This window comes from Octopus sinensis, linkage group LG3 (assembly GCF_006345805.1).
Source record: "Octopus sinensis linkage group LG3, ASM634580v1, whole genome shotgun sequence".
NCBI classification, from domain to species: Eukaryota; Metazoa; Mollusca; class Cephalopoda; order Octopoda; family Octopodidae; genus Octopus; species Octopus sinensis.
Window position 1 is genome coordinate 113896546 of NC_042999.1, and position 20637 is coordinate 113917182.

General features: G+C 36.9%; 1 protein-coding gene across 1 annotated transcript in view; it reads right to left on the bottom strand.

The window, feature by feature from the left end:
- Positions 1–20637, bottom strand: part of LOC115209103 (F-box/LRR-repeat protein 20-like) — a 405157-nt gene that overhangs the window by 227564 nt on the left and 156956 nt on the right. The window lies entirely within an intron of this gene.

Below are 20637 nucleotides of genomic sequence, written 5' to 3' on the forward strand. Positions count from 1 at the left end.
GAAATAAAACTAAAATAGATTGCTACTGGCACCAGGTAAGAGGCGAAAGAAGAGCAAACATTTCAATATATATGAACTAAAAATCCAATAACTTAATAGAAAATTTGTTTTCAACTGTAAAAAAAAATACAGATGTGAAACAAGAACAAGGTTGGCAGACCAGATTGAAAAGTTTAGTTCACTTAGTGAATTAGTTGCTTCTGTGTAAGAGCAGCACTGGTGGTGGTGGTGGTGACAATGATGATGCAAGTGTGTTACAGAAAGCACAAAGAAAAGTCTAAGAGGGAAAACATAAAGAGAAAGGAAGTGAACATAAGAGGCACCCCCACAGCTTTATGCTCAGAAAAAGTGTATAAAATATAGCTTTATGCATAAAAAGAATGTGTAAATCAAGATCTGCACATAAGAGTACAGTTTACAGTTTTGTATGGAAAAAAAAGTCCATAAATTTGTAAATAGGAGTGTATAAATTAACAAATGCATTTTTTTTTAACCTTTTAGCATTTAAACCAGCCCAAATATCCTACCTGTTTTATGTTCAAACAGGTCATATCGAGCCTTTCACACCTACTTTACAATGTCATTCTAAAAGTAGACAGTCACATCATTGAAATCTCAATGCTACAAGATAATGCATGATTGATTCAAAACAATGTGAAACATTACATTTGACAGAGTGATCTAAAACCTAAAAGGTTAAAGGGAAGACATCTAAACCCAAAGATTGAACAAGCCTAGATTATTATGGATGGTACACAGGTGACTGGAGGAGTGGCATGTAAAAAGCACCCAGCACACTCTTTTTAGTGGTTGACGTTAGGAAGGGGCATCCAGCAGTAGAAACCATGCCACAACAGACAATTGGAGTCTGGACAGCTCTCTGCTAGTCGGCTCCATGTCAAACCATCCAACCCATGCCAGCATGGAAAGCAAATGTTAAACAATAACAATGATATTGCACAACTGCCACTATGTACAGTAATACTCTGCAGAAATTGCACATTAATGTCATGGTGTAAAGAGTGAGTGCAAGTCCATATTGCTGCATGGCTTAGTGGTTGGGGTATTCGACTTATGATCATGAGTTTGATTCTCAGCTACATGTTGTGTCCTTGAGCAAGACACTTTATTTTACATTGTTCCAGTCCACTCAGCTGGCAAAAATGAGTAGTGCATGTAATTCAAAAAGCCAGCTTTGTCACACTCTGTGTCATGCTGAATCTCTATGAGAACTATGTTAAGGGTACACATGACTTTGGAGTGCTCAGCCACATGGACGTTTATTTCAGAAGCAAGCTGTTCCATTGGCAAGATCAAATGGAATCTTTGTCATCAAAACTGATGAAATGTCAGTAATTGCTGTACAGAAATACTGCACAATTCACTACATTGCTGCACAGAGACAGTACAAAATATTGTCACTACTACACAGTATAGTGCAAAAATATACCAATGAGGGGGTCTTAGTATGGTTTCTTGTTCTGATAGGTAATAATAGCCTAATTCCCTCAAATCACATACTATTGTCCTAAAAACTGACTACTGAACAATGTATTCCAAGGTATAAAAATGGGTTGGTTGTTCGTAGTTGGAGTACCTTTGGTCATAGATTTACCCAACCAAGACTGACCTGGGGCAAAGCAAAACCTGCACAGAGAAACCAGACACTCCCTACAATTTCACACAGGATCAGCACAAAGAAACTTTGAAACTAGTGTACAAGAAATACCTTAAATTTATTTGGGAGTATATCAGTTTTACCTGTGGTCCCAATCTTTCTGTAAACAGACCACAAAGAATACAGAACATCATACTTCACATATTGCAGATAAATCACAAAATGAAGGCTGCAGATGCAAGAAGCATGTTTTATTACTGCAGCAAAATCCAATTCTCAGCCCTTGTCACTTGTTATACTTATGGTTACCTCTTCAGCATGCCGAAACATTACTACACTACTATCTCTTCCATTTTGACAACAAAATACATCACACAAAAATTGCAACAATAGAACCAAAACATTTTGCTAGAACACACAACACCAGAAACAGGTGCAAAAGAGCAGAAACTACAGCATTCCAACAAAGCCCACTTTGCTTGCTTCCACTGTAATCATCACTAGAACCTACAAGCATGTGGGGAGGACAGACAAGACACTTACAAAGATAATACCACCAAAGATAGATCACACAATATTCCCTCTCTCACCTCACAATGCTGTGCTGAGATACACAACACCCTCCACAAAATGCTCTACAGAGATATCCTATAATTCAGTACAGAGATATTTTACAATATCATCCTTCTTACAATACTCTTCAAAGAAATCCCAATACCACCCACTGCACAGAGCTGTGCAGAGATAGTGTGCAACTACCACTATAGTTTAAATACTATAAACAAACTCTGTGTGTGTGTGTGTGTGTATGGACACACACAACTGCTGGACAACTGACATAATCTCCAAAGTTGGCAAATATCATTTACTAAATACAGTTTAACAAATAACAATGAAATAAGATAAACCAACAAACCTGCCAGTGCCATTTTCTAAATGACATGGACATTAAGAGATCAGGGAATTAGAGCCCAGCTTAAGTAACAACCTATCAAGTGAAGTACAAGTCATATCAGCAATGGAGAAAAATGAGAGTGAACATTGATTTGTTGAAGAACAAAAAGACAGAATCTGACAAAATTATAAATTAAATAAGACAATTATCCTCATCCTCTTCATCATTTTTTTTCTCTCATGCTGTCATGGGTTGCATAAATCTGCAGCATAACATGTCAACTCCAGTCAACACAGCTCTGCATCATCATCATCATCAGGCATATTTTCTTTGGTTTACTGCTGCTACCACACTAATGATGAGATAGCTGGATGGATTAGATAAGCAAGTGCTCTACGAACTAACAGGGTAGGAGTTCAAATCATTTGCTGTAGACATTTTGGTGTGTTCTAGGCAAACTATTTTTTTCCAGATTGCTTCTGTTAATCTAGCTGTCTAGAATAGCTGCCAGATAATATATAGCTGACTGTAATAAACTGGTATCCTACCCGAAGGGAGATATATCCTCTATTTAAAAGTAAGCAGTGTCCTCCAAAAATATTAAGAAACTTATATTTACTGTTACAAGTATTTTCCATCAACTCATAAATTTCTTCCCCACATTCTAAACTACATGTGTATGCCACACATTTATTTGTCAGTGTCTTTGATTCTCAGATGTTTCCTCAACTCATTTGTGTTAATCCATTCGTGAGGCTTGGAATTACACCAGGCAATAACTAAAAGAGAATATGGACTGAAGATAATATATTACACTCAGTAATAATAACAACATATGAGATGTCTTAGTCAAGCAGTGGGGTTCTCAATGCTACATATTCAACAACAAAGTCAGTCCTTTCATGATAAGAAAATCAATTTTTTGTTGCAGCATAACAATCTTTTAAATCTCCATACACCAACTGATTAACTATCTATACCATTAAATCAATTCATTTAAAAGCTTATCTTAAAAAAAACTCCTGGTGATTTTATCTATCATCACCATCATCATCATTTTAACACCCATTTTTCAACACTTTCATGGGTCAGATGGAACCCATTGGGGAAGATTTTCTACATCCAGATACCCTTACTGTCGTCAATCCTCGCCAGTTTCCTAGCAAGATAATATTTCCCCCATGGTGAGACATATCTTCATGGAAGACTAGAAATGAAATACACTGCTGGTATGCAGATGATGCATATTTACAACCATTGTGCAAAGTCAAAACAAGGAGACACACATACAAACGCATGCACACACAATAAGCTTCCTTCTGTTTCTATTTACCAAATCCACTCACAAGGTTTTGGTTATCCCAAAGCTAGAGTAGAAGACACTTGCCCCAGACAAGGTGCCAAACAATGGAACTGACTCTGAAATCACATGATTGGTGGGAAGTGAACTTCTAACTAGACAGCTACGCCTGCACTGCGTGGTTAAGAAACTCACTCCCTAACCACATGATTTCAGGTTCAGTCCCACTGCAAGGTATCTTAGGCAAGTACCTTCTACTGTAGCCTCAAGCAGACCAAAAGCCTTGTGAACATATTTGGTAGATGGAAACTGAAAGAAGCTCATTGTCTGTCTCTCCATCTGTCTGTCAGTTTGTGCATGCGAGCGTGTGTGTGTGGCTCTTTCTCGTGATATCACAAGATAGTTGCAAATGAGCAAACACTTGTTCCAGTCTCCCTTGGAACATGTTCAGACACAGGGGGAAATATTAGCTTGCTTGGGGACAAGTGAGAGCTGCCAACAGGAAGGGTGTTTGAACATAGAAAAATCTGTCTCGATGAATTCCATCCGACTCATGCTAGGATCGAAAAGTGGACTTTATTATGATGGTCACACACACACATCATGTACAACTCAAAACCGAAGTCTAGCTTAAGCTAGACTTTGGCTGTGACTAATCACCAGCATGACTAATCACCAACAAGCACTTAGGACAGCTATATAAAAATCACTGACTTTTACATTTTATTCAATGGCTAGACACATATACACCAAAATAGCTGTGCCATTAATTTCTGCAGTAGACCAAAGATCTATCCTAATAAATATTGCTATCATGACCAAAACTTAACATCATAACAATACAAATGGTGACGAGGCTTCAAGTCAGATCTGAACACTACATCTAACAATCCAATACAGCATGTTTCTCCATCTAAAGCATATATATGCAATTTTTTGATCTAGGATTATTTCTAAACATTTCATTAGAGAACTCCATGTTACACAACAACTGAAATAGAACTGACTGCTATTGTTACTCAGTAGCAACTACCATCAGCAAGTAGTCTTTAATGAAACTGCTACAACCATAGCTATCACGTTCAAAAGTATACTTCTATTCTACTTACGTTCTTTTTAGTTGAAAGAGGAAAGGAAACTTATTTCATCATTGAGTTATTGGTTTCGAATAAAAGATGTTGGAGAAATACGTGGAGGTGTGGTTGTGTGGTAAAAAATTTGCTCCACAACTATATGGCTCCAGGTTCAGTCCCAATGTGTGGCATCTTAGGCAAATGCCTTCTACTATAACTTTGGGGCTGACCAAAGCCATGTGAGTAGATTTGATAGATAGAAACAGAAAGAAGTCCATCATGTATACGTGTGTGTGTGTGTCCCCTCCACCACTACTTGACAAGCAGTGCTGGTGTGTTTACATCCCTGTAACTTAGTGTTCAGCAAAAGGAACCAATAGAATAAGTACCAGGCGTAAAAAGAAAATAAATACCGGCTGATTCATGTAGCTAAAATCCTTCAAGCCTGTGCCCCAGCATGGCCACAGTCTAATGACTGAAACAAGTAAACAATAAAAGATAGACACTCCAACAACAAACCAGTGAAGAATCCTCTGCACAGTTGCTTAACCTGTTAGAAATAGCAACCAAATCTCCCCCCCCCCCTCTAACACAAACCCTGCCATCATGGGAAAGGCAAGAGAACACAATGGATAATTTATCTCTATATGCCACTAAAACTTTGGGATCATCATGGCAGGAATGCTTTTAATCGGCAGTCTGTTCAATCATGGCCAACCTGGAGCTAAACAACAACAAAAGCAGGAATGAAGGAATTAGTAACTAACAAAAGGAAAAAAAAAAAAAAACCCTTCAAATTGAGAATAGGATCAGTGAGATACTGAGGGAAATGGTATACAAAATAAATTAAAAGATAGATTAAAAAAAAGAAATAGACAATAAGCTGGAAGATAAATTTAAGATGGAATAATAGTTTCTGTATTATATATGCTGAAATTTATGGCTAAAGCCTAAAATGCTATTAGTTCACTTTATCAATTAAACATATGCACAATCAGCTCTTTGACAATTTTTGATAGCTAAGAAGACTGTTTCAATTAATTTTCAATATATCAAGCTTTTAGAGAGGTTTAGTATAATATAATTGTTGTTTAGTCCCAGGTCAGCCTTAACTAAGCAGACCCACATTCAAAAGACATTCTACTTTGACTATTCTGCCCTTCCCTCAAGCATTGTATATCTAGGATCGCATTATCTTATCTGCCTCTCTCTTTTCAAAATGCTAGGGCATAATCCAAGGGAAATTTGAGTGGCTATTTCTAGTGAGTCTAGAGGACCTCTTAATAGTTTGAGGGATGAAGTGATGAAAAATAGTCTTCAGATGTTGAGCTTCATAGCAGAGATGATTTTAAAGGCCCACAATGACAGGTGATTTGCTGTATCTGAGGAAAACCCTTCCAGTTCAGTAAAATTGAAGCCATAGAGGCATGACCAATGCTCTGCACAAAATCTGTCCCTCACAACCCATCTTCCTACCACCTCCCTTATCCCCTACCCTGGTTCACCATTTGCTGTCTTCCCCTCTCCTCATGGAAGGAAGACATTAAATGATGATGAGGATGTAAATTAAAAAACTGTGGGTGAAATAAAAATGTAAACACATTCCTCCTGTGCTTTTGATGTGCAGGGTTAAAAGGGGAGAACAGAGTCTCCTGATGAACCACTGAATGTTTTCTTGACTGCTTTTCAGTGTTGAGCATTAAATATCATCATCATCATTATCATTTAACTTCCTCCTTTCATACTGGCATGAGTTGGGCAGTTTTACAGGATCCAATAGATCCAAGGGCAGTATTGTTGTTTTATTATTACCCACTAGGGGCTACATAGATGGGACAATACAATCGGGAAAATGAATAATGAATTATGAAGTTTGTACAATGTGGTGTAATGCCCACTCGATCCCCGAAATCGAGCGGTTACATTTCGTCATTTGTTTTTTATTCGTCAACAATATTTTCCAAATAAAACATTTTATACATTTTCAACATACATTTCAAAAGTTTTACAAAGTTCAACATTTCTTTTTTTTTTTTTCAGAATTTAAAGTTCTTTTTATCATTTCCAAATTAAAGTTTTCACAATACCTTTTCTTTTATATAACTCCATTATGTCTACCAAATCTGAGTAAACTTCCATCGTTCGAGGCCACCTTGTAAGTCGGCATTTCATATGTGTTTGACACGTTCTTGCCAGCTGCCTCGATGAACGCTTCGGCGTCGTTCTCGTGGACGAGTGCACCTGTTTCTTTCCATTCGGTGCCCATCCTGACCCACGTATATCCGTTTGTTACGTTTATTAAATCTTCCATCTCCTCACAGTGCCTGTGATGGATCAACGTTCCATAGTATTTGAATTTTCTATTCGTACCTACGTTTCTCTAGTTTTTCTCTTAGGACTTACTTCCTCTTTTTCTCCTCCCTCGGTTTCTCTCTTTCTCTCTTTTTGCTTCTCTTCTTTCTTTTTCTTCTCTTGTCTTTTTGGCTCTTTGTCTGCCGTCTCTCTACCTGTGCCTTAAGTTCCTTTCCTGTTGTTTCTTTCCTTTTTGCATACCATCTTTTCCTTTCTCTTGGTTCTGTTCCTTCTCTTGTTCTTTTCCTGCTTTTTCTCTTTCCTTTAATGTACTTTCCTTTTCTTTCTCTTGCTTCTGCCTTGGCTCCTTCTCCACTACTTCTGCACCCTGTGAATTTTGCTCCTTTTCTACTATCTTCTTCCCTGTGTTTATTTTCCTTCAGTGCGCTGTTACTTCCTTCTCTTGTTGTTTCTCCGTTATTTCCTTTTCCTTGTTTTCGCTGTTCTTTCCTTCGTTGTTCGTTTTCTTCTCCACTTTTGTCTCTTTTTGCTCCGCTGTGAATTCATACAGCGGACATTCCTTTTTTATGTGCCCTCTTGATCCGCACAGGTAGCAATTCGGTTTTCTGCCTTCCACTATTACACTAATTGTTTTCTCGTTTTCTATTTCTTTGGAGGGAAATCTTTCGATGTCTTCCATTGTGGCCATCAGCCACAACTCTACTCCGAATCCCTTCCAATTACAACGTTTGTCTCCTTAATTGACCCTATTTCTACTTCCTCTTTTGCTGCCCCAAAATGGCTGTTACCAGCATTTCTGTTTTAATATCTGGGGGCACCTTGGGACTCTTACCCGTACCCCTCGTCTTCCTTTATACGTCGGCCACATGGTGAAATTTTCCGCTTTCAGGACAGTGGAAGCCAATGAGGCCGCCACTTCCTTTGTTGCGCATCTCACCTCCACCGTACCATATTTCTTTCCTCTGTCTACAAAAGTCGCTTTTTTCATGATGTCCCCCAGACATTTCTCTATTTCTTCAATCGTCACTCTCACCAGTTTTCTCGTGTTTCTATCTTGCGTTCTATACGTTATCGTCTTGTTATTTTTTCTTCTATTGTTTCCACAGGCGGGACCAGCTTCACGCTGTCACCCTCCCTTTTGACGAACTTCTCGTATTCCTTCAATTGTTCTTTTCTAAAGAACACTTCTTTTATTCTAAGAGACTCGTCACTTTTTGTTGTGGCGACCCCCGCGTAAGTCTCCATGACTGAGGGTCGACACACCTCTATAAAAGGTTCAAACACGTAGCGGCAAACGCCTCGCGCGATTCAATTTTTTGACAATTTTTAACAGTTTTCTTTTCAATTTTCACATACAAAATAACTCACAACACACGTGGATAGATTTCCTCCATGTGTTCAAGGGCAGTATTGTGTACCAATGTCTGCTCTGGCATGGTTTCTAGGGCTGGATGCCCTTCATAACGCCAACCACTTCACACCATGTACTGCATCCTTTTTTTTTTTATAACACCAGCACTATTGAGATTGCTATACAGCTATATAGTAGCTGAATATTCCATTCTATTGATTAAGAAATTAAACTAGGTTTGCTTTAGAGGAGCAATTAAAAAAAAATATGAAATGGTCTATTAGAAGACTCTACCCTCTTTTTTTTCTGTACATCAAAAACATAGAAGTAATGTGTTTACATCAACATTATTTTATGTCCATTTTTTTCCCCCATACTTGCATAGCTTGGATGCAACACAACATCTCACTATTAGTTGTGGATTATAATCATCATCACCATCATCATCTTCATGAGGTTTAGCATTCAGAGATCAGTTTTCATTACTTCTTATGAATTTGTAATAAAAAAAAAATCTAGTAGCTGAATATTTCTATTCTATTGATTGAGAACGTAAACTAGGTTTATCTCTGAGGAGCAATTAAAAAAATATAGCCTATCAGGAAACTCTCCCCCTTTTTTTCTCTGTACATCAAAAAAATAGAAAAAATTAGTTTACATTCTAATTTTGTCCATGGCTTGGCTTTGTTATATTTAAATTAATTTTGTTTATTTATTCATATATAATCTGATTTCAGACTTGAAATTTCAGTTTAAATAGGTTGACATTAGTTTGCTGTGTTTCAGGCAAGGGTAGTATGATTATGGTTAATGATATCTATCAGTAACCAACAGTAAGAAACTGAGCTACAGTGAGATATTTGAGATTCCTACGCTTGAAATAGTAGTTTATTGACAGAATATAAAATATAGTGACTGTGAGGTTACTATATATATATATATATATATATATCAGTACTTGCCAATCTTTTTGACATTGCGACATACTGGAGATCAAACAAAAACATTTCTGGCACACTTTGCATGAAGGTTTTTAAAAAATACTATGCTGAAAAATTCAAAAAAAGGAAGCACTGAAGACTATTGCTTATCTTCTTTTATACCTATGTATAACTAAATTACGAATAACACATTTTTCAAGACACTCAAGCATTAGTGTTAAATTTTTTATCATCTTAAATTATATTTTTTATCATTTTGCAGCACATCGTGATACACCTTGCAAGTACACTAGTGTATAGCCTTTCAGAACCACAACTATATGTCGACAAGTTATATAGTAAAAATGGAGTCACTAAATAAAAATGAAATGTTTTTAGCAAATTTAGATGTTGAACAATTTTCGCTCTAATTACATATTAAAATACTCTTTACATAAAGAAAAGCAAAATTTTTTCATAAAGCACACTAAAACATCAATAAATTTAGGGATAAATATGTATAACAAAAGAGAAAAAGTGAAGTGAAATATCCTAAATGTCATCAAATTATCCAAATAAGAAAAATTTAGCACCAGTGTAGACCAAGGATCTCAACAGTTATTCAAATAGTCTAAAACATGATCTAATATAACCTACTATTTCATAAGACAGCAAGAATAATTTAAGGGGGATTTGGCTACTATTTAGAGCAGGTCAGGTGAAACTGTAGAAACTCTTTTGTTAGTTTTGTCTCCTGTTTCTGCTGATTGCAATAGAAGGTTGAAATCGAATCATTTCCTCTCCAGCAAATCCAGCAGAAACAGAAGGCTCAACCTCCAGTAAATTTTATGAAAGCTGAATCAGTGTTGAATTTAGTATAGCTGGATGACTCAACTCTCAAATGTTGTTTGCAAATTGACAGCAAAGAGAGGTTACTTGCCTTACTGATTGTTGAGAATAATCAACATTTGTAGGAATTCCTTGCTTTGGCCTATATGGCTCTCCACATGTATCACCAACATCAACATTATTATATATCCATTTCTTTTGATGCAACACAGCATCTCCCTATTACTTGTGGGCTCATAGCGGTCATCATCACCATAATCTTCATCATCGTCATCTCCTTCATGAGGTTCAGCATTCTGAGATAAGCTATCTCTACTTCTCATGCCTTCTGCCACAAATTCCTTTCACTTATATAGTTTGGTACATCTTTGCACAAATATAAAAATTCATAAACTTCACACATCATTCCAGTGCACACCACAGCTGATTGTTTCATTTTATACTCAATTTTCCACTCAGCTCATTTGACCTCTATCATTTATGCACACAAACAAGGAGACCATGATCACATAAATTACTTCCTACACTTCACACATCTTCTGCATTCATTGCCCATATTTTGCAATTATTCAGTAGTACATTTCATACACATATTACACAAATTTTGCTCAAAGAGAGAATTCCTTTGTTGTCAGTAGATGTTATAGCTTCCTGAACTTTTTCCACCCTTACCATATTTTCAAAATATCCACCCCAATAAATGATTAGGTCACCTAGAAAACAAACTACTGCTTCTAAAGAGCTTTCTGGAAGTTTCAAATAATTTCATGAATGTTCTCATTGCTAACTACCATTGTGTACCTGCTGAATAGGGACTCCATCTCTATCAGCCTACATGTGATCCTATTGCATCTCTTGGGTTTATAACACAATTTACATTGGACAAACTGTATAGAAATCCTATCAAGACCTATTTTACACTTCAAGCAAAGTCCTTTTCCAAATGGCAGAGGCGATCTATATTCTTTCTGGTTGAGACTTTTGTCTTTGCCAGGCTTTACTTTCATACTACTAGATTCTAGGCTCTGCACTCATCAGGTTTGGAATCTTTCCTCTGATACTGTAACTGATTTGGCTATCAGAACCAGCTAGCAAGCATACAAATGTTCCCAAAAATGTCAGTCTTGAACTCTTCCCCTTTAAACAAAAATATTACTGGTACACTTTGCATGAAAACTTTAAACAACATACTGTGCCAAAAACTGGAGAACCCTGATAGACACCTACTGCACACTAAATTTTTTACTGAACATTTTATACTATAACTTTCTCCTCACTAACAGCAACTCTGGGTATTATGTTTTTTTTTTTCACATGCAAATGTATGCGCACATGCATGTGTGTTTCCCACTTTTCAAAATCAATTTGTATCTGTCACAAACAAGTTAACATTCCTATCTTCATAGAATTAATAGAAAGTGTTTGCTATGTTTCTTGTACAATACTAGCTCAACAGTAAATATATATATATATATACACACACACATATATACATAGACATACTCAATTTCAATTAGAACACTGAAAGGCTAATATTTCTTCCATCTCTTAAGTGAATATTTAAAAAGTGAAGACAAGAATTATTGAATGAAATACAGAAAAACACATCTCTTTATTTCTATTTGATATCAATAAGATAAAAGCAAATATATTAAGTAATTTTGGCCTACATTTTATAATCAATTCTAAATTTCCATGTATATGTGTATATACACACACACACACACACACAATAGATGCACAACTATATAAATTGAATTATAATCATAAAAATTTTTTTTTGCTTATTGCTATAATTGTTTATTAGCTTCACCTCCACACCACTTGTAACTTCTACTGATGAATTACGTACTGGCAGAGAGATTTATGAGTTGGTTGGACATATGTAAAAAGCTACATTTCTGGTTAGGTTTACTTTCTTGCAAGCTTAGAGGGGGTTTTTTTGGGGGGTTTTTTTTCATGAAAACTGATCAAGGATTTTATTTTAACCCTTTAGTGGCATTAGCCTGCCCAAATATTACATCCACTTTATGTTGAAACTGGCCAGATCTGGTCTCTCACACCTAGCCTGTAATGACATTCTAAAAATAATCACATCTTTGAAATCTCAAACCTATACGGTTGTATTCTTTTATTTCCTTCAGTCATTTGACTGTGGTCATGTGGGAGCACCTCCTTAAATGGTTTTTAGTGAAAGAAATCAACCCCAGGACTTATTCTTTGTAAGCCTAGTACTTATTCTATCAGACTCTTTTGCCAAACTGCTAAGTTACAGGGACATAAACACACCCAACATCAATTGTCAAGCGAAGGTGGGGAGATAAACGCAGACACACACACACACACACATATATATATAGGCTTCTTTAAGTTTCTGTCAACTAAATCTACTCATAGGGCTTTGGTTAACAGAGGCTATAGTAGCAGACACTTGCCCAAGGTGCCATGTAGTGGGACTAAACCCAGAACCATGTGGCTGAGAAGTAAGATTCTTACCACACAGCTATGCCTGCACACATGATAAATTTTTTTAAATGTCAATGAATAAGCATTACATTTGACAAAGTAATCTGAATGCAAAAGGGTTATGAAAGGGAGATTGAAGATGTAATATTCATGTCTTTTCGAAATACTTTTGCAATGTAAAGAGAAAGGAGCAACAAGCACACCACAAAATGTAACTGCTGAATATCATATAAATAAATATACAGAGATTACTGCAATTTACAAATGTTAGATGCAGCAAAACAAATTTTTACACCTTTGCTGATTTCCACCTTTTCTCTTTTAATCACCTCTATGAAATTAATTGGTTCCAAAACTAGGTCATTGATTGAATTAACTTTATCAAAAAGTTACTGCCACAAAATCATAAAATGAAAAATTAAAATACAAAAAAAAAAAGTTTGCTTTTCAACCACATGGCGCTGGGCTCCGTCACTGTGTTGCACTGTGGACAAGTATCTTCTACTATAGCCACAGGCTAACCAAAGCCTTGTGAGTGGATTTGGTAGACAGAAACTGAAAGAAACCCATTTTACACACACACATGGAAAGGATTATTATTATTATTATTATTATTAAGGTGGCAAGCTAGCAGAATTCTTAGCATGTCAGGCAAAATGTTTAGCACCATTTTGTCCCATCTTTACATTCTGAGTTCAAATTCTGCTGAGTTTAACTTGACTTTTCATCCTTTCAGGATGAAATAAGTACAAGTTACACACTGGGGTCAATGTAATCAACTTACCCTACCCTGAAAATTTCAGGCATTGTACCTGTGGTAGAAAGGATTAATATTATTATTACTATTATTATTTTTATTATTATTGAGTGAGAGAGCAGTGCATGCCATCAAAGTGGCACTGGGGTAAAATATACAAAGCCCAGTATACCCATCATGACTACCCGTCTGATAAGGGTACATACACCAGGCATATGCATCACAACCATATGTGTGTGACATGGTGATCTCATATCAAGATAAATAGCGCATGACCTTGCAGGTAGGGCCCAGTTAGAATTTTCTTCTGGTCAAGTAGCCCATCCCGCTCAAAAGATCCCTGAATAAGGATTGTTTAAAGATGTTGAACGAACCACCTACATTTCCTAAGTGAATTATCCAAACCCCTAAGAATTCCTTTCAACACATGGATATGATGCTCCCCCACTACTTCTGCTTCTAAAGAGATCCCCTTCTCTCCATTCCTTTTCTACCCATCAATGATGCCTTTAACTCTTTTTAAAATGCTTGACGTAAATTTATGCATGCAATGTTCATGCTTTAAATCGGTCAATGTAATTATATGCCACCTAAGTACCGTCCACTTGCTAACTTAAATGTTTTATTTGCTGATTAAATGTTTTATTGTAAATATTTGCAACCTGAGAGGCTGGTCCTGCCACACCGGTTCTGTCAACTTTGTCATTGCATCCAGTTTCATTGAATTTACAGGCATCGTGTCCTACCACTCCAGGTCCATCAACTTTGTCAAGGCGAACTGTTTCATCGAATTTACAGTTGTTGCACCAAGCTACACCAAGCTCCACCACCTCACCAATTGTTTCTTCCAGTTCAGATGATGACTCAGAGAGTTAGCATCTTCCTAGTTCAGAATCAGATGATTCCGATAGCAATGATGATATTCCAGTGAATCAAAGGTACAGGCAGGCAGCAGTGAATGTCGTGTGGCAAGCGAGAGATAATTTCATCTGACAGCATGGGTTTATTGGTACACCTGGCATAAAAGCAAACCTTGAATATGGAAGTTCACCACTGGAAATCTTTCATGAGTTTTTGATGGATGAAATATTCCAATATATAGCAAATGAAATGAATGACTGTGCTGAAATCCATCTTCAGCATGTCAGACCCAGGCATGGTGGTGATTGGTTTCCAATCATAGGGAACAAAATCAAAATTCTGCTTGCCCTGCTGATACTGATGGGTATCGTGAAGAAACCATTCCTGGCATCATATTGGAATTGGGATCCAGCCAAGTTGACCATTTTCTTTCTGGAAACAATGCCATGTGGTCAATTTTTGGCACTTCGTCAAAATCTACATTTCAACTCAGGCAAGAACCAGGATGACAGGCTGCTCAAAATACATCCTATCATTGGCTGAATTTTTCACAACAGTGTATGTCCTCACATAGTGGCTGAAAATTTCACAACAGTGTATGTCCTCACATAGTGGCTGAAAATTTCACAACAGTGTATGTCCTCACATAGGACATTTGTACAGACAGGAGTTTGTGGAAATTCAAAGGAAGGCTCTGATTCAAACAATACAACCCAAACCAAACGTGCTCGCTTTGGAGTCAAGGTTTATAAAGTATGCTTGTCAACTGGCAGAGCCTGTGTGTATACATGGAATTACAAAATCTACACTGGTCAGGACAGATTGGATCTTCCAGCATCTACACTAGCGTCAACTGATGTGTTATCACTGAATGAAAACTTGTCTGACGAAGGCTACAATATTTATATGGACAACTGGTTTTCCAGTCCAGACCTCTTCCTGCACCTACAGGCAAGTGGGACTGTAAGGATGCACAGAAAAAAACATGCCACCTGATCTTCACAAGATAAAACTTCGAGAAGGGAAACAGTGTACCAATGCACCAATAGTGGCATTCTCGCTCTAGTGTGGCATGACAAGAAAAACGTCTGCATGTTATCCACAATGCATTTTGTAAGCATGAAGGAGACTAGAAAACAAGATGCAGATGGTAATGCCATAATGAAACCAAGTGTAGCTGTTTCATACAATGAAGGGATCGGCAGGGTCGATCACTCAGATCAGCTGGTGATGACACACAAATCAGTTAGAAAATTTGTGAAATGGTACAAAAAAATGTTCTAGTATATAGTTGACATGTATGTCATAAACTCACAATTCATTTGGCAGATGCTTGATGATGTAGGGGATAGATTGACATTCAGAAATCTATTGTTCTGTGAAATGATAGAAGCATCAGACCTGCCAAAGTACAGAACGCATGGATGTTACCACACCAGTCTCTCTCCTCACCGCATGGTGAAGGGAAGTGGACATTTTCCATGACTGTTACCCCCCACCACCAAGAAGACAAATGCTTCAAAGAGATGCACAGTATGTAAAGCAAAAGGGAAACGTAAGGAAACTAGATACCATTGTTCACAATGTGATATGCCACTGTGTGTCCTGTTTTGAACTCTACCACAATAAAGGCAATTTTTTAATTCATGTGATTGTAAATACATGAAGTTGATCTGATTTGTGCTGCCGAGTGATCTTATTCAGGAATAATACTGCATAAGCATCCTGCACAGGGATATTGTTTCGGTAAATAAACAGTACTTGCACTAAAGCTGTTGATGTAAATATGTCAAACGTTATCTTGCATTGAGTACTGACCTCAATCGGTGTGATTACCATTGCCATATGCAGGCAATCAAATGAAATACCACCATAAACTGGTTAAAGTGGTTGATATAAATATATGCTGAATCACTGTCATGCGTTAATTGCTGATCTCAGCTGAGATGATTACCATCAATGCAACTTAGCTGTTCAAAAAAAAAAAAAAAAACTGTTGTCATGGGTTTTAACTGACATGCTAAATAGATCAGGATTTGGAAACAAAAGCTATGGTAAGACATATTTGTATATGGATGATCTCAAATTGTATGCTGCAAAAGATAAACAAGCAGAAACACTACTGCAGATAGTACACAGATTTACCAAAGAAATCAATATGAGATTCAGCTCAGAAAAATGTGAAGGTGATCTTAGAGAAAGGAAAATTAATTAAAAACATCAATGACAAACTAGATAAAGAAACTGAGAAAAGAGAATTAAACCAAACAGAGACATAAAAAAATACTTAACAATTAAGAATTATTAAAGCCATATTGGATTAATACTTAGTATAGAAATAAATGCAACAAATAAATTAATAGGTATCACTATTCATGCTACTCCAAGAATAAGTTACTATGAGGTGGCATCAAAAGATTCTCAGACTAGTTATTTACTTAAGTTTTAACATCATCTCCTTCAAAATAATGACCTTGCATACCAATACTCTGGTCCCAGTGTTCTTGCCACTTTTGGAATCCAGCCTGAAAGTCGCTTTCCATAAACAAGTCAAGGACCTTCTGTGGTTCACTCTGGATCTTGACAACAGTGTTAAAATGATGACTTTTGAACTGCATTTTCATCTTGGGAGAGAGACTGAAGTCCACAGGTGCTAAATCTGGCAAATAGGGCAGATGCGGAAATGATGCCATGTTGTTGGAGAGCTCGGTAACAGATACATTATCATCATGAATAATCCGATTCTATAGTGCTTCACAGACCCAGTTGCTTTCACCAAATGTCTTCCCTCAAACACTTCAAAACATTGCAATAGAACTCTAAATTGACGGTCTGGCCCTGGGGGGATGAATTCTCAATGCTAAAATACCACATTTCCGGGGTTGACACTCGTGACGTGTCTGCCAGATCACTCATCATCTTCTAGAGACCTTCCTCTGCTTTTGAAGTATCCATGCCACTCAAAACATTGTATATGACCCACTGTCCATTGCTGGAAGCTTGCCAAAGCATGCCTGTGTAGTAGAGCTCCCAAGTTTAACACAAAATTTCACACTGGCTCTTTGTTCCTGTCCATGACTACAGCATACATGTGATCACAAAAGCATAAATTTCACAACTTGCCAAATAAACACAGGGATGTCACTTGGCACACTGCGTTCTGAACATCCCTGTTAGCTCTCATTGTACATACAACAGTTTGCTGCCATCTGTTGGCTACAGAATTAGTCAGGGTACTTTTTGATACCACCTCATAACTTACTGATAGAAAAACAAAAACAAAAATAAAACCACATTTAGAACACACAATTCAACCCAAATACAAGATAAGAAACTTATGCAAGTAGAAAACTATCTCCTAATATAATAATGAATGTAGTGACTTTATATATTTGTGTGTGTGTATGTGTATATATATATATATTTGTCCAGAATCATGCCGGATACGGAGGAGGAGAGAAAATAGCGATTCAGTGAAGGAGAAGTAGTGTAAGTAATAGGCCTAACTGAGAGGGAGTGAAAGAAAGGAAGGGGTGATAGATAAGGAAGGAAGGTCTGAAAAAAAAATCAGCATTTCAACTCTGTGTAAGTATGTGTGTATGTATACAAAGGAAGTATGTCAGTGTTTGTATGTGTGATTATTATGTACTTTATTTATATGTAAAATACTACAATTAGCAGTCATTATTGACAGCACATGGTCAGCTAGTTACAAAATATTTACCAAAGTGCTACAACAATACCTAATACAGAACCATAGAAAATTAACACAAAATGATACAAAATTTGATCAAAATATAAAATGTTTTCTGTATTCAAAGAAACTGAAACAGTGGCTGCCATGATCTTTAGTTATGGTGAATAAAAAAACAAGTGAAATCATGACACAGCTAAAATCTTGCTAAAGAATGGTACTACAGAATGCCATGTTGAAGAGATGGCAAAGAAATCCCCAACTATACAGGCAAAATCCAAACAGAATGGAAGACAAGGAAATATCCTAGCTCTTGCTGAGAAGTGAAGGACTTAAAACAGAGACTTAAGTCGTTTTGACTGTGACAAGGAATCAAAGACTCCCTACCAGAAGTCACCAAAAGTCCATAAAATATAATACAATAAATGCAAAATAAGTGGAAATGAAGGAGAAACAATTGACTACATTATCTCAGGCTGCTCAATCTGGGCCAAAAAAAGCATACATTCACAAAGACAAAAACAGAGCTTGGGTTTATAGATACTATAAGTTATGCCAGCACTCTGAAATACAAAGAAAGAAGAGATGATATAAGCATACATCAGAAAAGGTCTCCAAAAATACCATAGCAACCATACTCTGAAATATATCACTATACACAAAAAGAGAGATCAAGGCTAATCAACCAGATAGTGTTCCCAAGAACCACCAGGAAGAGAAATACTTTCTAAGTGACATATCACTCCCAACACACAATGTATCCCAAAAAGAAATGGCAAAATTATACAAATATAAAGATACGGAAATATAGAAAACATACACACAACAGGCTTCCACACAATATCCATCTACTAAATTCTAAATTAACTTATAAAATGGTTGAACCAGTGCTATAGTAGAAGGCACTAACCCAAGGTGTTGCACAGTGGAACTTAACCAGAAATTATGTGGTTGCAAAGCAAACTACTTAAGCACACAGCCATGTCTGAGACTGGGTCGTTGGAAGCCTGGTGGGTGGACAGTAGCTGTAATTCTCAAGTTCACCCATGTCATATTATGAAACACTAATTTCATCTGAGAATTACAATAAGAGTAAAAGTGTCTCTGGAATACTCAGCCACTCTCATGTTAATTCAACAAGCCTGATTAATTCACTTGACTGAACCAATGAATACTGTGTTGTTAATTTGTTTACTTTCACATTGCATGGTTTCAAGTCCAGTCCTGCTCAATGGTACCTATTAATTTTTGAAACCTGAAACTTTATGAGGACAAAAACCAACAGCAGTTGTCACTCAATGGGTTTCTTTCAGTTTCCATCTACCAAATTCATTCACAAAGCATTGGTTGGCCCAGGGCTAGAACCATGAACCATGTAGCTAGCAAGGACACTTCTTATTTCTTTACTGCCCACAAGGGGCTACACACAGAGGGGACAAACAAGGACAGACAAACGGATCAAGTCGATTATATCGACCCCAGTGCATAACTGATACTTATTTAATCGACCCTGAAAGGGATGAAAGGCAAAGTCGACCTAGGCGGAATTTGAACTCAGAACATAGCAGCAGACGAAATACCTATTTCTTTACTACCCACAAGGGGCTAAACACAGAGAGGAAAAACAAGGACAGACAAACGGATTAAGTCGATTATATCAACCCCAGTGCGTAACTGGTACTTATTTAATCAACCCTGAAAGGATGAAAGGCAAAGTCGACCTTGGTGGAATTTGAACTCAGAACGCAGAGACAGACGAAATATTGCTAAGCATTTCGCCTGCCATGCTAACGTTTTTGCCAGCTCACTGCCTTAGCAAGGATACTTCTACCACACAACCATGCCTTCCAAATTTGCATTTCATCTACATACTCAGCATGAAACAATGCAACTGCTTATATGATGATTATGATAATGATGGTGGTGGTGGCATTTGCCATAAAAGTGTGTTAGGTAACTCAGAGAGTTTTCATACAAAAGGACAAGGAAATAATTACCTAGGAAACAATGAGAGTTGACAACAGGAGTATCAGACAGTAGAAAATGTCACTTTAACAAGTCTCTTCCAACACATGTTAACATGGGGAAAAAGAGATGCAAAAAATGATGATGATTATGATGATATATATTAAACAAATACTCAAACTTAAAATTCACCTGCAAACATACACATGAACGCAAACAGAAATGGAACACTAAAAAAAAAAAAAGTTAGAACACCATCGATGATAGTAAAAATACTTGGATATATAAATATATAAATGGGTTTGGCTGAACAAGAAAGAAGTTTGCTTCGCAGTCACATGGCTTTCACTTCAGACAATTTAAGCAAGTGTCTTCTACTATAACCCCAGGACAAACAAGATTGAGTTAGTTTATTTGGTAGATGGAAACTGCCTGGAAATTCATTTTCTCTCTGTCACTCTCTCTGCACACACACATACAAGTACGTGCATAATTGTGCTTGAGTTTTGTCTCTCACAGACTGACAACCTCTTAGTCTGTTTGCATCCATACAACCTAATGGTCTAATGAACAAC